This window comes from Phalacrocorax carbo, chromosome 8 (genome assembly GCF_963921805.1).
Source record: "Phalacrocorax carbo chromosome 8, bPhaCar2.1, whole genome shotgun sequence".
Classification (NCBI taxonomy): Eukaryota; Metazoa; Chordata; class Aves; order Suliformes; family Phalacrocoracidae; genus Phalacrocorax; species Phalacrocorax carbo.
This window is the reverse complement of record NC_087520.1, coordinates 46,510,815-46,533,749: the sequence shown is the minus strand read 5'-3', so window position 1 is coordinate 46,533,749 and position 22,935 is coordinate 46,510,815. Positions and strand designations below refer to the sequence as shown.

Here is a 22,935-nt window from a genome sequence, read left to right as displayed (position 1 = left end):
TTCTCTCAGTGCCCCACCAGCAAGTAGGCTGGGACAGCTGGGAAAGCTTTCCCAGCTAACTGACCAAAGGGATATTCCATACCATTTGACATCATGCTCAGCACATGCAGCTGGGGGAAGAAGGGGGAGTCCTTGGGGGGGGGGGGGCTACGGCATTTCTCTCCCTAAGTAACCATGACACATGACAGAGCCCTGCTTTCCCAGAGGTGGCTCAACACCTGCCCGCCGAAAAGGAGGAGTGAATTAATTCCTTGCTTTGCTTCCACGCACAGCTTTTGCTTTACCTATTAAACAGTCTTGATCTCAGCCCATGATTTTTCTCACTTTTACCCTTCCAGCTCTCTCCCCCAGCCCACTGAGGGTGGAGCGAGCAAGCAGCTCCCTGGTGCAGAGTTGCCAGCTGGGGCTAAACCACGGCACGTGCTTGTCCGCGTTTGGCAGGAAAGGGACCGTCCGTCACCTGGCTCCTGGAGCGACGGGCTGCTGGGCAGAGGGGGAGGCCACCAAAGGTGAGGAGCAGGGCACAGGACAGTAGGAAGAGAGAAGAGAAGAGCGGCAGCCGGCTGGACGGGGGCGGGGGGGCGTGTGTGCGTGTAGTGAGAAGGCACGAGGCAGGGAACAGGACGGCCAGAGAAGGACAGGGAGCCTGACGGAGGTGGAGATACAAGCAGCAGAGAGAGGGGAAGAGAGGCAGCAGAAAGAGGGGGGAAGAGCAGGACACAGACCAACAAAGAAGGAAGAGGAGCAGGCTGGAGACGCACAAAGAACCTGGGGCAGGCAGCACGACAGCGAGGGAGGAAAGAAGAATAGGGGCAGGAAGCTGGACCAAGCGCGATGGAGACAGACAAGACAAGCGACAAGAACAGGGCAGAAAGGGAAGAATGAAGCCACGGGGACAGGGAGCCGAGACAGCCAACAACGGAGGGAAGGGGCCGGGGAGGGAACACCACAAAACAAACCATGGGGCTACGTGGTACAGAGCACGAGAAGGCAGAGAATTAAGAATTAGGGACAGGGAGCCAGAGAAACAACAACAAAAAAAACCACCCAAAACAAAGGGAGATGGGGAGCAAAAGGAATCGCAATGCGTACAGAAAGGAGAGAGAAACAATTCTAAAACAGGGTCATGGGGAAGCCAGAGACAGCAGGATGGAGAAAGGACAAAAGCTACAGGCTACAGGGCAGAGAGGGAAGAATTAATGAATAGACACAGAGAGCTGGGCAGAAAGAGATGGAGAAAGGCTGAAGATCACACGGCCACCAGGGAAGAGAGAAGAGAGGGAGGAATTTTCAAAACAGGGGCAAGAAGCCAGAGAGAGGGAGAGAGGCGCAACAATAAAATGGGGACAGGCCACAGGGCGGCGAGGAGGGAATCGATGAATAAGAACAGGAGACCAAAGAGAACACAATGTAGAATGGAAAAAAGGAACAGCGGCCTACAGGGAAGGAGGAATTAAAGATCAGGCACTGGGAGGCAGACAGAGACACATGAAGAAACAAGTAGGAAAAAAAAAAAACAACGGCAATGGGCTACAAAGACAGACAGAGAGGGAAGAAATAAAACATAGCAGCAAGGAGCTGGACAGAGAGAGATGAGGACAAACAAATAGCACGGGTCTACGTGACAGAGAACGTGGAATTAGAACACAGAGAGGGGGAGCCGGACAGAGAGAGAGGCCGAGAGAAAAATCTAGACGGGCTACGGCGGGCAGAGGCAGGAATTAAAACCTAGGGACAGGGAGCTGGACAGAGGGGACGGAGATCACAGGGAACAGCGGCGGGTGCAGGAAGAACAGGAATTCAAGAATAGGGAAAGGGAGCTGGACAGAGAAGAACTCAGAAAGGCAAGAACAGTAGCAGGGTACAGAGCAGAGCAGATGAACTAAAAAGCGCGGCGGGAGCGTTGAGGCAGACAGAGAGAGATTAAGAAAAAAGTCACGGGCTACGTGGCAAAGCAGGAGGAACTCAGAAACGGGGATGGCAACCAAGGGAGAGTGAGCTGGTGAAGGATAACGGGTATTCAAAGTGAGGGACGGGGAGCTGGGAAAAGCGAGGCAGAGAAAAACAGAATCACAGAGAGAATCACACAAAGCCAAAAAAGAAGAAACTGAACAACAGGAACAGGTGTCACCAAAGCGATGAAATCAACCAACCAGAGACGGTGTTCCATTACGGGAACACGGAGCGTACGAATCAGCGCATCTGTCGATCTGCATTTTAGTCCCTAGGCGATCGTTAATGTCAGCAGAACAACAGACAACGTGCTTCTGTCAGAAAAGGATGACAAAACGCGGTTTCGTGTAGCGCACTGAGAAAACTAGCCAAGACTGCCAAGATTAAGAGCCAAGAAGGTAAAAGGCAATTCTGGCAGGGGGAGATCGCGACCACCGACTCACGGACCACCACCGAGCCTGCGCAGTGATTTACATACGGAACGAGCCAGTTTGTACCGATCAGTAGACAGGACGATAATGAATATGTATGAATACGTAAAATTTTGATCTACAAATTCTACGGGAAAGGTGTGTGAGGTACGCACGCCAGGAGAAGCGATCCCCCGTGCATCTGGCGCCGTGAATAAAGAACGCCTGCTCTTTAATACTAAATCGGCGTTGAGGAGTTGTTTCCGATTTTACCGCGTTTTTCGGTAACAGTTTTGGCACCCCAGATGGGAACCTGCTTTTGAATCTCGACGGATCCGCGGGACCATGGGACCTGCAGCCAGCCCCAAGGAATTCTCGGGGAGAGCTTCCGATCCCCGGGCCGGAGAATTCTGAGCAAGATCCCCTGGATTGAGGTAAACAAGGCATTCGTTTAAGAAGAAACTTAGGTAGAGTAATATGTGGCGTTAGCTTCCCACATAGGATAGGATAGTGGGTTTGAGTCCCACAGGCCTGCCCATAAGGCGCGGCGAAAGCCACGCAGGGTTGGGGCCAAGAGGTACCTCGGTTGGTAAGTCTCTGCTAGGCGAAAGCCTGTGGAGCGGGACCCGAGGGTAGGGGGGTCTTCAACAGGGGGTTGAAGTCTCCAGGGATATCTAGCAGGGGGCTACAGATCCCAGTGGCAGATTCCCAGTGAGACCTCTAACGGGGGTTGGAGTCCCTCTGACTACTATTTGTGATAGTGCACTATCACAACTGCTAGTCGACTGGGAGATGGGAGCATTTCTGAGTAAGAAACCTATCCCACAGAGAACACCTTTGGGATGTACTTTGAAGCACTGGAAAGACATCGGGGGTGATGACCCACTAACTCGGAAACCATTAATTGAATATTGCAATCATTGGTGCCCAACGTATCAATTGGAAGGTGGGCACGAATGGCCAGAACAGGAGACATTGCAATATCATACCATCTTGCAATTAATGTTGTTTTGTAAAAAGGGAAGGCAAATGGGAAGAAGTGGCATATGTTGATTTGTTCTTTACACTGTGGAATCATCCAGAGTGGCAGAAACAGCGTGAGATATGTCCACAGGATTCTACGGCAATGTTTCTGAAAAGAGGAAAATGTGGTGAGAACTTGAAGTGTTGCTCTACTTGTGATACTGGATACTTCACTTGATGGAACTGACAAGAAAATAGTATTGAATACAGCCAGAAGGCAGGTGCAGGGAGCACATGCTAACAGGAATTTACAGAGAACAACGAATAAGAATTTTCCATCTACAAATCCCGAGTGGGACCCTAATCAGCCAGGACCCAGGGGAATGTTGACTAGATGTCAGAGACAGATTTTATTTGGAGTAAGACATGCAATGCCAAAAGCAATAAATGGGTCAAAATTTATGAAGTGAGACAAGAATTAAAGGAGTCCCCTTCAGCCTTTATGGAAAGACTGAAGGTGACCACCAGAAAATATACTCATTTGAACCCAGAAAAAACCAGAAAAAGCAATTCAGTTGGTCTCTATATTCATAAGACAATCAGCCCCAGATGGGGGGGAGGGGGGGGGAGTAAAAAAACCTTCAGAAACTAGAAGAACCTGAATCCAGAGATCTGGGTAAAATGCTTGAAGTAGCTTGGCATGAAGGAGACCAGAGGAATCAACCCTAGCTGAACACCTGGTTACACTGAAGCTAGGGAATGAAGAAATAGAATTTTTGGTAGATACGGGAGCCACTTCTTTGGTATTGAATACACGTAAAGAGAAAGTTGATCATAAACCAGTAGGTGTTGTTAGTGCGACAGGGCAAAGAAAAATTAGCCTTTCTTAGAGCCATTAAAGTTTAAATTGGAGAAGCAATGGGCAACTCACCGGTTTCTGTATATGCCTGAATGTCCACTGCCTCTGTTATGATGAGATCTATTAAGTAAATTAGATGCTCAAGTAACTTTTAAAGATGGAGAGATTAAATTACTAATACCAGAACAGAATCAAAAGCCACAGAGGCGAGAGCGTTTATGTTACAGGATTCCTCCAGGGAGGAACAGGTTCCCGAAGAAGTGGAAAACGTAGTAATTCCTTTGGTTTGAGCGAGCGGAGCTCCGGAGCGACCTAAGCGGGCAGAGCCGGTGAAAGTAACCTTAAAGCCTGGAGCCAAGCCGGTAAGACAAAAACAATACCGTATTAAGCGAGAGGCTCGAAAAGGATTAGAGAAGTTAATTATAAATTTTTTTCAGAATATGAGCTCTTAGTAGAATGTGAATCAGAATATAGTACTCCTGTGTCGCCAGTAAAGAAATCTAGAGGCAAAGAGTATTAGCTGGTTCACGATTTAAGGGCTATATCTCAGGTGGTCCAAGATCTACATCCGGTAGTAGCTAATCCATACACTTTACTGACCTCTTTTAAAGGAGGAGCATAAATGGTTTACTGTACTAGATTTGAAGGATGCCTTCTTTTGCATACCTCCAGGCATAAAAAGTCAAAGCCTATTTGCTTTGGAATGGGAAAGCCCCACCACAGAATGAAAGACACAGCTAACATGGACCGTACTTCCACAAGGATTTAAAATTAGTCCTACGATATTTGGGACTCAGCTGGCAAGAAAAAAAATTAGAAATATAGAAATGTATAGAAAAAACAGAACCCAGGGAGAGGCATACTGTTACAGAATGCAGACGACATTCTGATAGTGGCAGAAAGTAAAGAATAATGTTTTGAAATTTTTAAATTTTCTGGCCCAAGGAAGATGCGGAGTTTCCAGAAACAAAACCCAAATAGGAGAAGCAGCAGCCATTTATTTAGGATTCGAAATATCTCAAAGACAAAGACAATTAGAAAGTGAAAAGAAAGAAACTATTTGTCAAATTCCTGAACCTAGCGGCCCGAAGGAACTGAGAGCTTTTCTGAAAATAGTGAAATAGCGTCAGCTCTGGATTCTGAACTACAGACTGTATGTAAAACCATTATATGAGGCACTGAAAGAATCAAAGGATAAATATTTAACCTGGACGCCCGGATGCCAAACGGCATTCAAAGAACTGAAAAGAGCCTCAGTGATGGCCCCTGCATTAGGCCTACCCGATTTCGCTAAACCTTTTGAGCTGTTTGTCCACGAAAGACAACATTTAGCCCTTGGAGTGCTGACACAGCGACTGGGAACCTGGAAGGGACCCGTGGGCTACTTCTCCAAACAACTCGACCACGTGAGTAAAAGATGGCCTGGATGTTTACGGGCAGTGGCAACAGCAGCGCTGCCGATCCAGGAAGCCCCAAAGTTAACAATGGGACAAAAGATGACAGTATGTGTCCCGCACATAGCGGTGACTGTTTTAGAACAAAAAGGGGGTCGTTGGCTATCCCTTAGCAGAATGTTGAAATATCAAGTTGTTCTGTTAGAACAAGACCATGTGGACTCGAAGACTACTGCTATACTGAATCCTGCTATGTTTTTAACAACAGAAAACCTTACGGACAATTTCGAACACGATCGCTTGCTAACTATTGAACAAGTCTATTCCAGCAGACCAGGCCTGAGACACAAACCTCTGGGAAAATCCTGATCTGGAGTTGTTTACAGATGGAAGCAGCTCTGGGCGAGAAGAGAATGGCCGGATATGCTGTCGTTATCACCGCCGAGGGAATGGAGTCGGGGCGCTGCCTGCGAACACCTCAGCACAGAAAGCAGTATTGGTAGCGTTGAAGCGAGCTCTGCGAATGGCAGAAGGACGAAGGATAAATATCTAGACTGATTCCAAACATGCATTTGGTGTGATCCACGATCATGGAGCTACTGGGAAGGAAAAAGGACTGCCATCAGCCCAAGAATCATTGATACAGCATAAAGAAGACATTCTCCAACTTCCGGAAGACGTGCAGAAACCAAAAGAAGTGGCGGTAAAGCGTTGCAAAGCTCATCGATTCGGCCAGACGGCTGTAAACATAAGCAAACGATTGACAAATAAAGCTGCAAAGAGGACTGCAGAGCAAGGTATCCTTGCACTAGTACCAGTAAAACAGATCGGAATTCCAAAGTTGAAACCGAGATTATTATAATAAATTGGATGAGCAATTAGCAGAACAATTGGAAGCATCACAAAACACAGAGATGGTAGGTAACACCAGAAAAACAAGTAATAATAATAACAACCCCACAAGTTATGACAGAACATGCAAAAGAAAAGCATGAGCAAACACATTAGGGTGTAGATGCTACGGTTTTGAGTTTAAAAGCATCTGTAGCGTGTGTAGGCATGACAAGAACAGTTAAACCCATGGTAGCTAAGTGTCCAATCTGTCCTAGAAATAATCCCCTGAACCAAAGGAAACCACCTTTAGGAGTAACAAAACAAAAAATTCTCCCGGAAATTATTAGCAAATTAAGTTTTCTGAGTTACCCAGACAAAATAGATATAGCAGTATTTGTTAGTGCTGATGGACAAATTTTCTAGTTGGCCAGAAGCTTTCTCGTGCTGCACCAACAAAGCTAGAGTAGTAGTTAAAATGTTGCTGAAAGAAATAATACCAAGATTTAGAGTGCCAACAGGAATGTCCTCTGAGAGACGACCACATTTTTTTGCAGAGGTAGTTCAACAAATTAATAAAATTTTGGGTATAAAATGGAACCTGCATATGCCCTAGAGACCACAATCAAGTGAAAATTTTGAGAAGATGAACCAAACACTGAACTGACATAGTGGAATATTATTGATCTAAGATGGAAGTATTGAGAAAATGATTATTTCAAAACTTCCAAAGGGGGGAAATGTAACCAAAGCGATGAAATCAACCAACCAGAGACGGTGTTCCATTACGGGAACACGGAGCGTACGAATCAGCGCATCTGTCGATCTGCATTTTAGTCCCTAGGCGATCGTTAATGTCAGCAGAACAACAGACAACGTGCTTCTGTCAGAAAAGGATGACAAAACGCGGTTTCGTGTAGCGCACTGAGAAAACTAGCCAAGACTGCCAAGATTAAGAGCCAAGAAGGTAAAAGGCAATTCTGGCAGGGGGAGATTGCGACCACCGACTCACGGACCACCACCGAGCCTGCGCAGCGATTTACATACGGAACGAGCCAGTTTGTACCGATCAGTAGACAGGACGATAACGAATATGTATGAGTATGTAAAATTTTGATCTACAAATTCTACGGGAAAGGTGTGTGAGGTACGCACGCCAGGAGGAGCGATCCCCCGTGCATCCAGCACCGTGAATAAAGAACGCCTGCTCTTTAATACTAGATTGGTGTTGAATAGATATTTCCGATTTTACCGCGTTTTTCGGTAACACACGGAGTCAGACCAAGAGGGCCAGAGAAAGACAAAATACCGACAGGCTACAGGACAGAGCAGGAGGAATGAAAAAATAAAAACGGAGCCAGAGCCAGGCAGAGAGAGGCGGAGAAAGAACAAGTAGCCACAGGCTACAGGACAGAGAGAGGGAGGCCTGAAAAGACGGGGAGGCAGGGAGCCACTCAGAGCGAGATGGAGAAAGAAGGGGCGGGGGGGGTGCAAAAAAAAAAAACTAAAAAAATTTTGCAGCAGGTAAGGAAAGAGAGGGGGCCAGGGGAGAGACAGGGAGGGCCCAGGACGCACAAGAGAGGCAACGGGGCCCCAGTGGCCCAGGACTCACCGCGACTCTCGCTCTCAGCGCTGCTGGCACAATTTAGCCGTTCAGATGCTTCTTTCCCCTCCTCTCCGCCCTGCCTCTTCTGCAGCTCCAGACTCTAGGCCATCCTCCACCTGAAGAGAATACAAGGGTGTCTCACAGCTCTTACGAGATGAGGCTTCCTAGGCACGTAGCGTAGCCTAGCTCGCTCGTGCCGGAGCTGGGGGCAGGAGCACGGGGCAAGTGGGGCCAGGGGAGGCTGAGGGGGAGCTCTGGTGAGCCGGCTATCTTCTGCACCCTGGGCAGGGGGAAAAGGTCATCCTCCTCCTCCTCCTTTCCCTCTTCCCTTCTATCAGCTCCCGGGTAACTCCTGGGGCTGCCCTTACCCGCTCGCCTTTAGCATACCAGAAGCCTGCCTCGGCAGGTCGTTTGAAGCTTCCCATCCCACCAGCCCCGGTAGTGCAGGCACACAAGGAGACACCCCGGCACCCACCAAAGGGGCTCGCTCACCTCACCGGCAGCCCTAGGCCTCACCCGACACAGGGAATCGTGTCCGACACACCACCACACTGCAGCAGGAGCGGAGGAGGCCTTTCCTTACCAGGAAGCAGCAACGAGCACGGCGGCATCACCTCGCAGGCACCGCAGCATCGCAGGGCTGTCACCTGCGGAGAGAGCAATGGGGATCACAGGGACGCCACCGCGCGTGCGCGGCTCCCGGGCTCAGTACCCAACTCTGGTCGCTGGGCAGCAGCATTATCTGAATTACTCTTCTCGATTAATACCATCCAGAAACCGTAACTTGGCTGCATCCACAGAGCTTCTATTCCTCTGCACCTTTCCGCCTCGCAGCCCCAGCAGCACTGTTCATTGCCTCTGCACCAAACAGCAAAGCGTCTCGAGCATTTCAGTCCTTTCCTCTCGACTGCTTAAAAAAATCTGGTGCTTGCTACTGTCCATGCCACTGCCCGCCCCCCCCATGCCCGAGGGAGGAGAAGCAGCACAGCAAACCTGGGGAACAAGGTTGGGTCCCCCACCCCCGCAGAATAAGCCCCAGGAACTGCTTGTAGGCATGTGGCATCAGGGTTGTGATAGGGTTTTGTTTTGGTTTTCTTTTTTTTCCCCTGCCTTCTTTACATAATGTAATAATTGGGGTTGCTTTTCCAAACTACTGAGTTCTGTGGGGACTTTTTGTGCTTTTACCCTACAAAAAATGGTCATTTTCACTTTCGGTTTTGTGCATGAGAATGGTTGGTGGGTGCTTTTAGGTGGTTGTTCCTTCCCCACCACCACCCTTTTTTTCCTTTCCAGCTGCACAAATCCAGCTGAGTTGGCTTTCCCAGAAGCCCCAAGTTGTTTTCTTTCCACCAGAATTCTTCCTGTATTTTCACCCCCCATTGCAGACCCAGAGTCAGGGGGTTTGAGGTATTTTTGTGCCCAGGCAGCAGCTCCCAGGCTGCATAAGCAGCCCCACAGGGCGAAGTCCCCGTTTGAGGGAATCGGCCCCAAATTGGGATGGGAAAGTGAATACAAGGGAAAAAAAATCCTGAATAACCTGAAAAAGAACACCTACTCCAGCCCACCAAGCACCCGTCACCTTGCCTGACTCACCTCCAGGGCCCAGATCACGCTCGGCTCATCACTTAGTGCCCTCAGATCACAAAAAAAAAAAAAGAGTAAAACCCATAATGGAGCCCTATAGCCATCAGTCACATCTTCCCTCCAGTACTACGCACAGACTCACCTTCTTCCAGCGCTCCCCTGGGCTCTCCTCCGTTGCCCTGCACGACTCATCCACCTGCACCGGGAAAAACAGTGTTACTGAACAAGTCACCTGGAGGCACAGCAACAGCTTAACCATTCCACAGCTCTTGCGCCCCCGTAGGAATACCATCTAGAGCCCAACTACAGCCTGCCGTTAAAGGAAATGCGTTAAATCAAACGTTAAGCCCTCGCACGTACAAGCCGGAACAGCAAACACACAGCACGCTCGCGCACCCAGGGCGCAGCCCGACGGAGGTCCACGCGCACCTCGCCGGTCTGATGCGGAGCCGCCCAGCATCCCTGCGAGCACAGCTGCAGGCGCAACAGCAGTTTCACCTACACCCATCTCAGCGCGCAGCGCTTCTGAAGCTTTAAGCTGAAAGCCCTACCTTGACCCTTGGCCACACTAGAAGCGAGCCGTGGCTAGGACTCCACAGAAACACAGCAACACAAATTGCACACCCACAGCGGCGACAGCCTTGCAACTATTTAGACCAGGAACAACAGAGAAAAGTAAAACAGCTTCATCACCCGCACAGGAAAAGCAGCAGACGGAGACAAAGGGTCAGCATTCACAGCCCTTACAGAACACAGGCGTTCTCTCTCCTTCCACTCCTAAACCCATCCCCACTTAGGTCTAAATATCGCAGCCCTGCTGGGGCAATATCGAGAGCGGGGAACAAGAGCCCTGCCGCCAGCCGTTTGTGCGGCAGGACACAAAAGCAGAGGGACATGTTTTGCCACACACAACCCTGAATCTCCTGAAAATTTATGTTTACCAAAAATAGCCATTTGGAACATATTCCCAAAAACATTCGGCAATGAAACGCTTACGTGTTTGACACCCGCACATTTTTGGGGAACTTGCTATTTGCTTCCTGGTTTTGCTGGTCTTCCCTCAGAAGTTCTACCTGCAGCCAAGTTATTCCCACCCGCCCGACCGGTTCAACCGTTCACCTTCCTGGTATTATCAGCACATTGACACAGGCGAGGAACTTAACTGCTCTTCTAAAACTATCCAAATGACAATTACAGCCCTGAAAGAGGAGTGGAAGAGAAGAAAAGGAGAGATCAGGCAGCAAAAATGCCCTGCAGGCTGCTGCCAGCCAACACTGCACTCTTTTGTTAAAGCCACCCCGCCCCCCCAAACGCAAAAATAAACCCCATGACTTTGTGGAGTGCGGTTTTTTCTTCTTTTCAGCAGTCCTTCTGGAGCTCATCCCTGTCTCAGCATCTTGTCTTGTCAGAGCATGAAGATGCAGATGATCTGTATCCCGATGACATCTGCATGGGATGAATACATTTTCAGAAAACGCCCGACTGAGCCATTTGCCACAGTCACGAGACTCACGACATGACACACGAGGTGGGCCCAGAGTTTTAAGGCAAAAATACCTCCCCCGCCCCCCACCCGAGATCTTTCAGGCTCCAGACCTGCCATCTCCCCGCACCAAACCTCCCCGGCCAAAGGGTTTCAGGTGGCCCAAAACACAGTACACAGAAAATAAACGGGGAAAGCCCTACATTGTGCAAAAGCGAACGATGCCCGACCAGGGCTTCTCTGCGGGGCCCGGGCTCGGCACGGAGCCCCCCCCCGGCACGAGCACGGGCCCGGGCCGGTCACGGAGCCCCCCCCCGCCCGGCCCCGGGCCCGGCACGGAGGAGCCAGCCCCCCCCTCCCCCGCCCGGCCCCGGGCCCGGCACGGAGGTGCCAGCCCCCCCCTCCCCCGCCCGGCCCCGGGCCCGGCACGGAGGAGCCAGCCCCCCCCTCCCCCGCCCGGCCCCGGGCCCGGCACGGAGGAGCCAGCCCCCCCCTCCCCCGCCCGGCCCCGGGCCCGGCACGGAGGTGCCAGCCCCCCCCTCCCCCGCCCGGCCCCGGGGCCGGCACGGAGGTGCCAGCCCCCCCCTCCCCCGCCCGGCCCCGGGGCCGGCACGGAGGTGCCAGCCCCCCCCTCCCCCGCCCGGCCCCGGGGCCGGCACGGAGGAGCCAGCCCCCCCCTCACCCGCCCGGCCCCGGGCCCGGCACGGAGGAGCCAGCCCCCCCCTCCCCCGCCCGGCCCCGGGCCCGGCACGGAGGAGCCAGCCCCCCCCTCCCCCGCCCGGCCCCGGGCCCGGCACGGAGGTGCCAGCCCCCCCCTCCCCCGCCCGGCCCCGGGGCCGGCACGGAGGTGCCAGCCCCCCCCTCCCCCGCCCGGCCCCGGGGCCGGCACGGAGGTGCCAGCCCCCCCCTCCCCCGCCCGGCCCCGGGGCCGGCACGGAGGAGCCAGCCCCCCCCTCCCCCGCCGGCCCCGGGGCCGGCACGGAGGAGCCAGCCCCCCCCTCCCCCGCCCGGCCCCGGGGCCGGCACGGAGGAGCCAGCCCCCCCCTCCCCCGCCCGGCCCCGGGGCCGGCACGGAGGAGCCAGCCCCCCCCTCCCCCGCCCGGCCCCGGGGCCGGCACGGAGGAGCCAGCCCCCCCCTCCCCCGCCCGGCCCCGGGGCCGGCACGGAGGAGCCAGCCCCCCCCTCACCCGCCCGGCCCCGGGGCCGGCACGGAGGAGCCAGCCCCCCCCTCCCCCGCCCGGCCCCGGGCCCGGCACGGAGGAGCCAGCCCCCCCCTCCCCCGCCCGGCCCCGGGCCCGGCACGGAGGAGCCAGCCCCCCCCTCCCCCGCCCGGCCCCGGGCCCGGCGCGACGGAGGCGTCCCCCGCCCCGCCCGGCCCCGGGCCCGGCGCGACGGAGCTCCTCCCGCCCGGCACCGAGCCCGGCCCAGGCCCGGCGCGACGGAGCCCCCCCCGCCCGGCCCAGGGTCGGGCCCGCACGGAGCCCCCCCCACCCCCGGCCCACACGGAGCCCCCCCCACCCCCGGCCCACACGGAGCCCCCACCGCTGCCCGAACTCACCCACCAGCGCTCTCCGGCCCCCGGCTACGGCCGCGCTGCTCTCTCAGGCGGCTGCCGCAGACGAGGATCGGGAGCCGCCAGGCCTCCAGGAGTCCCGAGGGGATGCCGGCCACCGCAGGGGATGGCTGCCTGCGGCCGGACTGCCGCGGCGCTCCCCGCCCAGCTCCGAGCAGTCTCCGCCGGCCACGGGCTTCCCACGCCGGGCCGCAGAGGGGCCCCGGCACCGCAAAGAGACCCCTCGCGACCCGGCCGCCCCACGCACCTCTCCCACCTCCGCTCCGCCGCGCACGCGCCACCGGAAGCCCGGGCCCCGCGGGGCGGCCCTTAGAGGGCGGCCGGAAGGACCGGCCCCCACCGGCCCCGCCCCCGCGCCGGACCGCCCCCGCGCCCAGCCGGTGAGCGCCAGCGCCCCCTGCTGGCCGGGCCGCGCTCAGCTCGCGAGGGCGCCGAGGGCCGGGCGGGGCGGGACGCGCCGGCTCGGGGCCGGCTCCTTTCGGGGCGAGCGGGCGAGCGAGAGACCCCTGCGGGCCCCGGTCACGGCCGGGCAGAGCCGCGCGCCCTCCGGGAGCGGCTGAACGGGGCTGCCGCTCGTGACACGTACCGAGCCGTCCGCGACGGGAGCGAGCAGAGGAGGAAGGGGCCGGCGGCCGCGGGGCCCTGCCCGCAGGCACGGGGGGGGGGTGCGGGCTGGGGCCCGTGGGGCCGCCCTGCTGGGCCGCTGCCCTGCGCCGCACCGCGCTGGGGGCTGGGGCCCGACCGGCGCCGGGGGACCGGGGGCAGCCACGAGCAGGGGGCCTGAGCTTAGCCACGGCCTGCAAAACACCCCGCAGCGTGAGACGCTGCGAGGCCAAGGTGGTCCTTGGCAATGGGGGCGCCTGGGCTCGGCCTCCGCCGTACCCGTCCTGGGTCTGCGTGGCGTTCCAGGGGAACGGTGTTCTCCTTGTGCGGAAGGTGGGCTGGCCGTTCGGCCGTGCCCCGGCCGTTACCGATACTGCCAGAGGCGCTCGCACGCTCTGGCCCGTTACTGCTGCGGTACCGCGCCGTAGCCGAAAGAAGAGGTGTTGTGTTTTCTCACAAAAAAGCCTCCTACGGTCAGTGGAAGAAATAACCTCCTTCCGTGGCACTGACTCTTTTCGTCCAGTCCATAGCCGGCTTTCGGCTTTTGTCTTTACAGCAGTTAGTTTGCTTTCTGCCAAGCTTTCTACCTGCTGTGAAACATTTGGATGGTTTTTTCCTGTTGCTTTTTTTTCCCCCCTACTTGCTCCACAACTCCCACACCAACCACCCAGCGCGGCTCGCCTTTCAGCCCCCAGACCCAGGAGCCTTGCCCTGGGACGGCCCGTACATGTCAGCAGAGTTGTTCCAGCTCTCACCCTGTCCCTACCCAGCTGAGGACGTCTGTGTCCGTGGCAGACACCCAGACACTGCCCCTGCAGCGTGGCAGTCCCCTGCCCCGTCAGTGAAAACTGCGGCAATATCGGCTAAGTTTAAAAGCGTCGGCAGGAGGTGCAGGATACGTAAATAAAGCGGCGGTTGGCTGCCGGGTATGGGTGCGATATAAATACATTTTGTTTACAGGCCTTCGTGCCTATTCAGCGTTGAACGGCACCGCAGCCCACCCACCCCGGGGCTCACGGGGCTCGGAGAAGGGTCTCTCCAAGGGCACAACCTAAGGCAGCGCAGGAAGCCCAGCTGCCACGCTCCCAGTCGCTACGGGACGCTTGCTTACAGCTACACCGACGAGGGTGCGGATGAGGCTGGAACTAGCAGAAATGCTGACTCTTCTGGCCTTTTATTTGCGGAAGGCACAGCGCGCGAGCCTCGGCGGCTCACAGGAGAAGCGTGTGGCGCTGCCGGACTCTCATTCTCAGCTCACGTACTACTGCCAAAGCTCCTGCCCTGTGCTGTGCCAGATGCCGGCTGGCGTGAGCACCTGGGCTCCTGAGGGACCCCCTTGTCCTGAGAGCCAGAGGTACTCGCTTCCCTTTGCATGAGGCCTGTAGGAGATAGACCCTGCAATTTAAAAAATCTGTATCAAACGTGGCAGACTCAAAGGGGGGCATTTTAAAAAAGGCAGGTTTGTTTTCTTTTTTAACTTTACGATCTACAGCCTAGCAAAGAGCTCCCTTTCAGTGTCAGTCGCTTGGCCTTCTCCCCTACTGACGAGGTCCCAGCCTCCCGGTGAGATCTCGCTGGAGATATTCTCAGTTTCCCTCAGGTACGGGGCTGCCCTGGCCCGAGGCCAGCGAAGAAGCTGACTTTGCCCGTGCCTGAATCAGCAACACGTCCAGCAGGCGACTTGCAGAGCCCAGGGAACCCTCGTAAAGAGGTCTGGGGGTGGGCCGCGCCACATCTGCGGCATCGGCCGTGGGAAAGGACCGGCGCAGTAAAGCAGGTGGGTGAAACCGCGGTCCGCGCCAGTACGTGCTGCTGCCTGGGGCATGGCTTTGCTGCGGGTCAAGTCAGATGCTCTCTGTAAGAGTCAGTCAGGGCAAAGGCCGCAGCAGATGTCTTTTCTGCTCGTTTTAACAAAGGCTGGACGGAGCCCATAGAGGAAGGCACTACGCGTCTTGCTGGGTCTGTTTGCCTGCCTTCTCGTAAGCCGTCGCGGAAACTTGCACGAGCAAAGCCTGTGCAAGCTGATGACAGCCACGCACGGTTGAAGAGGGAGCAGACGGTGAGAGCAGAGGTGCGCGCTCAGGCTGTGCGCTGGAAGCTAATGCTAATGCTGCAAAATAAAGAGTGGATTTTCTTTTTTGGGTTTAGGTGAGCGCTAAACATGACATGTGCGTGTGTGCGTGTGTCTCTCGCAGGTTTTTGTCATACACCCCACCCCCCCCGCCCCAAAAAAACCACCCGCACATGCCACGCGTTAAACAGTGGTTTTCCATTGTACTTAGACGTGCTTACATAGGTGTGTTGGTTTTTTCTTTTTTAATGCAGAAACAGCAATACGATAGATTTAATACAGCTAGCAATTAGATGGGTGTAGCTTTAGAGCGTCGGCTGTTTACAAAGCAACTGCACACCTTCTTTAACTCACAGTTTAAACAGGTAAACTTGCAGTGCATCACACGTGCTTTGTACAGTCACGGTCCACACGGCAGGCCAGATGCTTCCCCCTGCCTTGTCCTTGTTCCCCCGACTCCGACGGGACCGCCGAGGCCACCCTGGGGACAGCGCCGCTTTCTAGCAGCTGGGTTGCTTGCCTGGACGCCCCACAGACAAACAGTCATTTCCCCACTGAACCTCTTCTCAAATATTTTCCTAGCCCTGCAGGCCCCAGGTCCTTTGGTTCATATTTCCTTTTTTCCGGGCTTGATGCACAGGACCGACGATTTCCAGAAACAGAAACAGAGGCTGATTCAGTCCAGGCTAAACATTCTCTGACCTAAACCAAACTGCCTTCGAAGAGATAGCTGTACTGTAGGCACCACCTCGGGAACAGAAGTTGCCCTGTCATTAAAAAGAAAAAAAAAGAAGAAAAACAAGGCATTTCAGGCTGAGGAGGCTGAACGGTGTGCTGGGGGCAGTGGGGGGTTGGAAAGAAACAGTTCAGACGATTAGAGCGAGCTTGGCGTTGCAAAGCGTGCCATTATTTTTAATTCGGCAGTCAGAAGAAAATAGATTCTGACACTGATTTCCTGCGTGCTGCGGGAGTTCTCTCCTCAGCATTCCTGTGCACCATTTTACTTTTGTGTCCCGTCCGCTTCGCTTTTGCGCTGTAGCTCTCCGGTTCTAGCTACGCTTCCCACCACCCCCATTACGCTTTGACAAGCCCAGCTCTCACTGTGCTTCCCTTCCCTTCCCTTCCCTTCCCGTATGCGCGTGCAGGGAAAAGCCCGCGCGTCTGCCACTACAGGACCCGCTCTGGGGGGCAGGAGAGATGACGACGCTCCCTGACAGAGGACACAGCTGAGGGGCGGTCCGCCGGGGCTGGGGAGATGGCAGCACCTTCCCTCAGCTGCCCCATCCGAGCACAGGTGCAGGTGCGCACTGAGGAGAGACAAGCAGGCAGGAGCCGCAGAGCGAGAGAGAAAATAAAATTCACGGGTGGGTGCTACTTGCGTCTCATTTTTAGCGCAAGGGATGAATTCTCAGCACATTCTTGGAGCTGCCCCTTTGGGACTCACGGAGAAGAGGGAGGTTGGCCACGCGGTGCAGCCCAGCTCTGCTTCCCCTAAATGGTTTTACTGTTCAGGTGTTGCCCTAATCTGGCCGGTACCCCCGCAAAGAGTTTGGGATTTCTGCTGCCTCTCCGGGCCAGCCACAGACCCCGACTTCATCGCAGCGAATGACCCTGCGCTCGTCAGAGCGGTTGCCGAGTCACATCCCGCTGCCTTCCCTGCAGAACTGGAGACCCTTTTTCAGCCCTTGCCCCCTCTTCTCTCAGCTCGTCGCCCATCCCTTTACCAGTGCCGGCACCGATCCTGCCTCCAGCTCGCCCTGTCCCCACCTGCGAGCGCCCAACAGGAGCTAAATGTCTCCTCAAGGATGCACGGAAGAGACGCGCAGGTAACCCAGCACAGACCCCCTGCAAACATCTTCTTTCCATTTGCTTTCCTCTCCTGACACGAAGGGATGACTTAGGAAAAGCGTACTGCTCGCATTTCACCTGCACCGCTTCTACTTTCACTTTCGCTCTCCTTGGCAGTAATTAATAGCGGTGGCGGGGGGGGCTGGGGCATTCCCCCAAAGCGGCTGCGGTTACATCCGGGCGGTTATGGCACTCCATTAGCTCTGTAGTTTTTAAATCTAAATCTTCTGGAATTGTTAGTTCTGGTCAGGAATCACCCGCACCTGCAAATTTTCTTAATAGCTACGCTTGACCCCAGCCACTGTTTAACAGCTCACCTTTATTTCTCTTCATTTAAGAACCTAAAGCTTCGTTTACTGCTTGGGTTGGAAGCAGGAGCTGTCGCTGCCTCTGAACTTTTTCACAGCCCTGTTACAATTTCAGTACTACCCGCTCCCAATTTAGCTTTCCGGGTCGATTTTCATTCTAGATTCTAAAATTTCCTTATTTTGTTTCTGATCAGGAGTCATTAATGCCTGCAGTTGATTTAATAACGGCTGCATTTAGATTGAGCTATTAATGACTCGCAACTCTATTTATGGCATAAAAAAGGGCTGCCTTTATATTTTTTTTTAATTACAGATTAGGAATAATGACTGCCTGGTTTGTTCAGTAATAGCTGCGATTAAATTGAGTCACGACTCCTCCCTAAATAATATGTGTTTATTTGCACTCCTACAATTTAACCTTCCCTTCACTGGTCAGGGGCACCGACAAGTGCCCGCGCGTACCTCCGCGCCCCCTGCGCCGGCTCCCCAGGGAGCAGCCTCGTACCCTGACCAGAGTCTGCAGCGGCCCGTTGTCGGCCCAGCTCCTCGCCCTCGAGCGGCGGATCCGCTGCTGCCCAGAGGGGACGGAAATGGCGCGGGGTAAATGATAATGTGAAATGATAAACGAATAAAATGATCTCACAAGGGGGAAGAAAACCAGCAAAGCAAAAACCAAACCCCAAACAGAACACCATACCACTAAACCGCCTCACCGCCCCCTCAGCGCCCAAAACAGCATCCCGGGAGAAAAAAAGCAAAGCAGGCCACAAGGGACCTTTCTAGTACAGCTGCTGCCAAAGAGCGCCAAGCTCTGGAAGCCTTACCTCAGGCAACGCCTCCGCTTCTCTAAACGCCAGAGCACGCCTGCCCGGGGGGCTGAGACAGCCCCAGAGCTGCGACCGCCCGAGGGAACACGGGAGCCCCGGCGCCAGAGGAGCCCGGGGGCAGCGAGAGCTGCCCGAGCCCCGGCTGGGGCTCTTCGACCCCCGGGCCCCGCCCCCGCCCTTCCCACAGCGCCCCGCGAAAGGGGCGGGCCGAGCCCCCCGAGGGGGGAAGGCCCCGGGAGCCGTACGGGAGCCGCCTGGAGCTCCCGGCGCGGGAGGGGGGGGGGAGAGAAAACACCCAAACCGAGCCCCCCCCCGAGCGGAGCAAACACAGGCTCGGGCCGTTGCCGGGGGGCGGGGCCTGTCGCTAAGGGGAGAGAGCCGGCACCGCCCCCCGGGCCGTTGCCGGGGGGCGGGGCCTGTCGCTAAGGGGAGAGAGTCGGCACCGCCCCCCGGGCCGTTGCCAGGGGGCTGGGCCTGTCGCTAAGGGGAGAGAGCCGGCACCGCCCCCTGGGCCGTTGCCAGGGGGCGGGGCCTGTCGCTAAGGGGAGAGAGCCGGCACCGCCCCCCGGTCCGTTGCCAGGGGGCGGGGCCTGTCGCTAAGGGGAGAGAGCCGGCACCGCCCCCCGGTCCGTTGCCAGGGGGCGGGGCCTGTCGCTAAGGGGAGAGAGCCGGCACCGCCCCCCGGGCCGTTGCCAGGGGGCTGGGCCTGTCGCTAAGGGGAGAGAGCCGGCACCGCCCCCCGGGCCGTTGCCAGGGGGCGGGGCCTGTCGCTAAGGGGAGAGAGCCGGCACCGCCCCCCGGGCCGTTGCCAGGGGGCGGGGCCTGTCGCTAAGGGGAGAGAGCCGGCACCGCCCCCCGGGCCGTTGCTATGGGGCGGGGCCTGTCGCTAAGGGGAGAGAGCCGGCACCGCCCCCCGGGCCGTTGCCAGGGGGCGGGGCCTGTCGCTAAGGGGAGAGAGCCGGCACCGCCCCCCGGGCCGTTGCCAGGGGGCGGGGCCTGTCGCTAAGGGGAGAGAGCCGGCACCGCCCCCCGGGCCGTTGCCAGGGGGCGGGGCCTGTCGCTAAGGGGAGAGAGCCGGCACCGCCCCCCGGGCCGTTGCCAGGGGGCTGGGCCTGTCGCTAAGGGGAGAGAGCCGGCACCGCCCCCCGGGCCGTTGCCAGGGGGCTGGGCCTGTCGCTAAGGGGAGAGAGCCGGCACCGCCCCCCGGGCCGTTGCCAGGGGGCGGGACCTGTCGCTAAGGGGAGAGAGCCGGCACCGTCCCCCGGTCCGTTGCCAGGGGGCGGGGCCTGTCGCTAAGGGGAGAGAGCCGGCACCGCCCCCCGGGCCGTTGCTAGGGGGCTGGGCCTGTCGCTAAGGGGAGAGAGCCGGCACCGCCCCCCGGGCCGTTGCCAGGGGGCTGGGCCTGTCGCTAAGGGGAGAGAGCCGGCACCGCCCCCTGGGCCGTTGCCAGGGGGCGGGGCCTGTCGCTAAGGGGAGAGAGCCGGCACCGCCCCCGGGCCGTTGCTAGGGGGCTGGGCCTGTCGCTAAGGGGAGAGAGCCGGCACCGCCCCCCGGGCCGTTGCCAGGGGGCGGGGCCTGTCGCTAAGGGGAGAGAGCCGGCACCGCCCCCCGGGCCGTTGCCAGGGGGCGGGGCCTGTCGCTAAGGGGAGAGAGCCGGCACCGCCCCCCGGTCCGTTGCCAGGGGGCGGGGCCTGTCGCTAAGGGGAGAGAGCCGGCACCGCCCCCCGGGCCGTTGCCAGGGGGCGGGGCCTGTCGCTAAGGGGAGAGAGCCGGCACCGCCCCCCGGTCCGTTGCCAGGGGGCGGGGCCTGTCGCTAAGGGGAGAGAGCCGGCACCGCCCCCCGGGCCGTTGCCAGGGGGCGGGGCCTGTCGCTAAGGGGAGAGAGCCGGCACCGCCCCCCGGGCCGTTGCCAGGGGGCGGGGCCTGTCGCTAAGGGGAGAGAGCCGGCACCGCCCCCCGGTCCGTTGCCAGGGGGCGGGGCCTGTCGCTAAGGGGAGAGAGCCGGCACCGCCCCCCGGGCCGTTGCCAGGGGGCGGGGCCTGTCGCTAAGGGGAGAGAGCCGGCACCGCCCCCCGGGCCGTTGCCAGGGGGCGGGGCCTGTCGCTAAGGGGAGAGAGCCGGCACCGCCCCCCGGGCCGTTGCTAGGGGGCTGGGCCTGTCGCTAAGGGGAGAAAGCCGGCACCGCCCCCCGGGCCGTTGCCAGGGGGCGGGGCCTGTCGCTAAGGGGAGAGAGCCGGCACCGCCCCCCGGGCCGTTGCCAGGGGGCGGGGCCTGTCGCTAAGGGGAGAGAGCCGGCACCGCCCCCCGGGCCGTTGCCAGGGGGCTGGGCCTGTCGCTAAGGGGAGAGAGCCGGCACCGCCCCCCGGGCCGTTGCCAGGGGGCTGGGCCTGTCGCTAAGGGGAGAGAGCCGGCACCGCCCCCCGGGCCGTTGCCAGGGGGCGGGGCCTGTCGCTAAGGGGAGAGAGCCGGCACCGCCCCCCGGGCCGTTGCCAGGGGGCGGGGCCTGTCGCTAAGGGGAGAGAGCCGGCACCGCCCCCCGGGCCGTTGCCAGGGGGCGGGGCCTGTCGCTAAGGGGAGAGAGCCGGCACCGCCCCCCGGGCCGTTGCCAGGGGGCTGGGCCTGTCGCTAAGGGGAGAGAGCCGGCACCGCCCCCCGGGCCGTTGCCAGGGGGCAGGGCCTGTCGCTAAGGGGAGAGAGCCGGCACCGCCCCCCGGGCCGTTGCCAGGGGGCGGGGCCTGTCGCTAAAGGGGAGAGAGCCGGCACCGCCCCCCGGGCCGTTGCTAGGGGGCTGGGCCTGTCGCTAAGGGGAGAGAGCCGGCACCGCCCCCCGGTCCGTTGCCAGGGGGCTGGGCCTGTCGCTAAGGGGAGAGAGTCTGCACCGCCCCCTGGGCCGTTGCCAGGGGGCGGGGCCTGTCGCTAAGGGGAGAGAGCCGGCACCGCCCCCGGGCCGTTGCTAGGGGGCGGGGCCTGTCGCTAAGGGGAGAGAGCCGGCACCGCCCCCCGGGCCGTTGCCAGGGGGCTGGGCCTGTCGCTAAGGGGAGAGAGCCGGCACCGCCCCCCGGTCCGTTGCCAGGGGGCTGGGCCTGTCGCTAAGGGGAGAGAGCCGGCACCGCCCCCCGGGCCGTTGCCAGGGGGCGGGGCCTGTCGCTAAGGGGAGAGAGCCGGCACCGCCCCCCGGGCCGTTGCCGGGGGGCGGGGCCTGTCGCTAAGGGGAGAGAGCCGGCACCGCCCCCCGGGCCGTTGCCGGGGGGCGGGGCCTGTCGCTAAGGGGAGAGAGCCGGCACCGCCCCCCGGGCCGTTGCCAGGGGGCGGGGCCTGTCGCTAAGGGGAGAGAGCCGGCACCGCCCCCCGGGCCGTTGCCAGGGGGCGGGGCCTGTCGCTAAGGGGAGAGAGCCGGCACCGCCCCCCGGGCCGTTGCCAGGGGGCGGGGCCTGTCGCTAAGGGGAGAGAGCCGGCACCGCCCCCCGGGCCGTTGCCAGGGGGCGGGGCCTGTCGCTAAGGGGAGAGAGCCGGCACCGCCCCCCGGGCCGTTGCCAGGGGGCTGGGCCTGTCGCTAAGGGGAGAGAGCCGGCACCGCCCCCCGGGCCGTTGCCAGGGGGCTGGGCCTGTCGCTAAGGGGAGAGAGCCGGCACCGCCCCCCGGGCCGTTGCCAGGGGGCGGGGCCTGTCGCTAAGGGGAGAGAGCCGGCACCGCCCCCCGGGCCGTTGCCAGGGGGCGGGGCCTGTCGCTAAGGGGAGAGAGCCGGCACCGCCCCCCGGGCCGTTGCCAGGGGGCGGGACCTGTCGCTAAGGGGAGAGAGCCGGCACCGCCCCCCGGGCCGTTGCTAGGGGGTGGGGCCTGTCGCTAAGGGGAGAGAGCCGGCACCGCCCCCCGGGCCGTTGCCAGGGGGTGGGGCCTGTCGCTAAGGGGAGAGAGCCGGCACCGCCCCCGGGCCGTTGCCAGGGGGCTGGGCCTGTCGCTAAGGGGAGAGAGCCGGCACCGCCCCCCGGGCCGTTGCCAGGGGGCGGGGCCTGTCGCTAAGGGGAGAGAGCCGGCACCGCCCCCCGGGCCGTTGCTATGGGGCTGGGCCTGTCGCTAAGGGGAGAGAGCCGGCACCGCCCCCTGGGCCGTTGCCAGGGGGCTGGGCCTGTCGCTAAGGGGAGAGAGCCGGCACCGCCCCCCGGGCCGTTGCCAGGGGGCTGGGCCTGTCGCTAAGGGGAGAGAGCCGGCACCGCCCCCCGGGCCGTTGCTATGGGGCTGGGCCTGTCGCTAAGGGGAGAGAGCCGGCACCGCCCCCTGGGCCGTTGCCAGGGGGTGGGGCCTGTCGCTAAGGGGAGAGAGCCGGCACCGCCCCCCGGGCCGTTGCCAGGGGGCGGGGCCTGTCGCTAAGGGGGTGTGTCCAAAGGGACGCTGGCAATGCCCCTGGAACCATCACCACGGGCAGGGCCTCTTGCTATGGAGGGTGGGGCCAGGCAGCACCAGCAACACCCCCAGGCTGTCACCAGGGGGTGGGGCCTGTTGCTACCTGGGGGTGCTGGGGAGCACAGGAGCACGGCCCCGCCCCACCAGGCCCTCGCCAGGGGGCGGGGCCTGTCGCAAAGGTGGGTGGGGCCAGGTGGGTCAGCCATCAGACCGCCTGCCCG

The 22,935-nt window shown here is 59.4% G+C and overlaps 1 long non-coding RNA gene across 2 annotated transcripts; it reads right to left on the bottom strand.

Moving 5' to 3' along the window:
• Positions 1-15,565: 15,565 nt before the first annotated feature.
• Positions 15,566-18,643, bottom strand: LOC135314855 (uncharacterized). Of its 2 annotated transcripts, none has more exons than XR_010374337.1 (3): positions 18,311-18,641; positions 17,949-18,057; positions 15,566-16,097 (listed from the first exon to the last, which is right to left on the bottom strand). It is a non-coding gene; the product is annotated as an uncharacterized LOC135314855 (long non-coding RNA). The 2 variants fall into 2 exon arrangements; XR_010374338.1 differs by lacking the exon at positions 15,566-16,097 and adding an exon at positions 16,282-16,821 and having other exon boundaries at positions 17,992-18,057; positions 18,311-18,643.
• Positions 18,644-22,935: the final 4,292 nt, after the last annotated feature.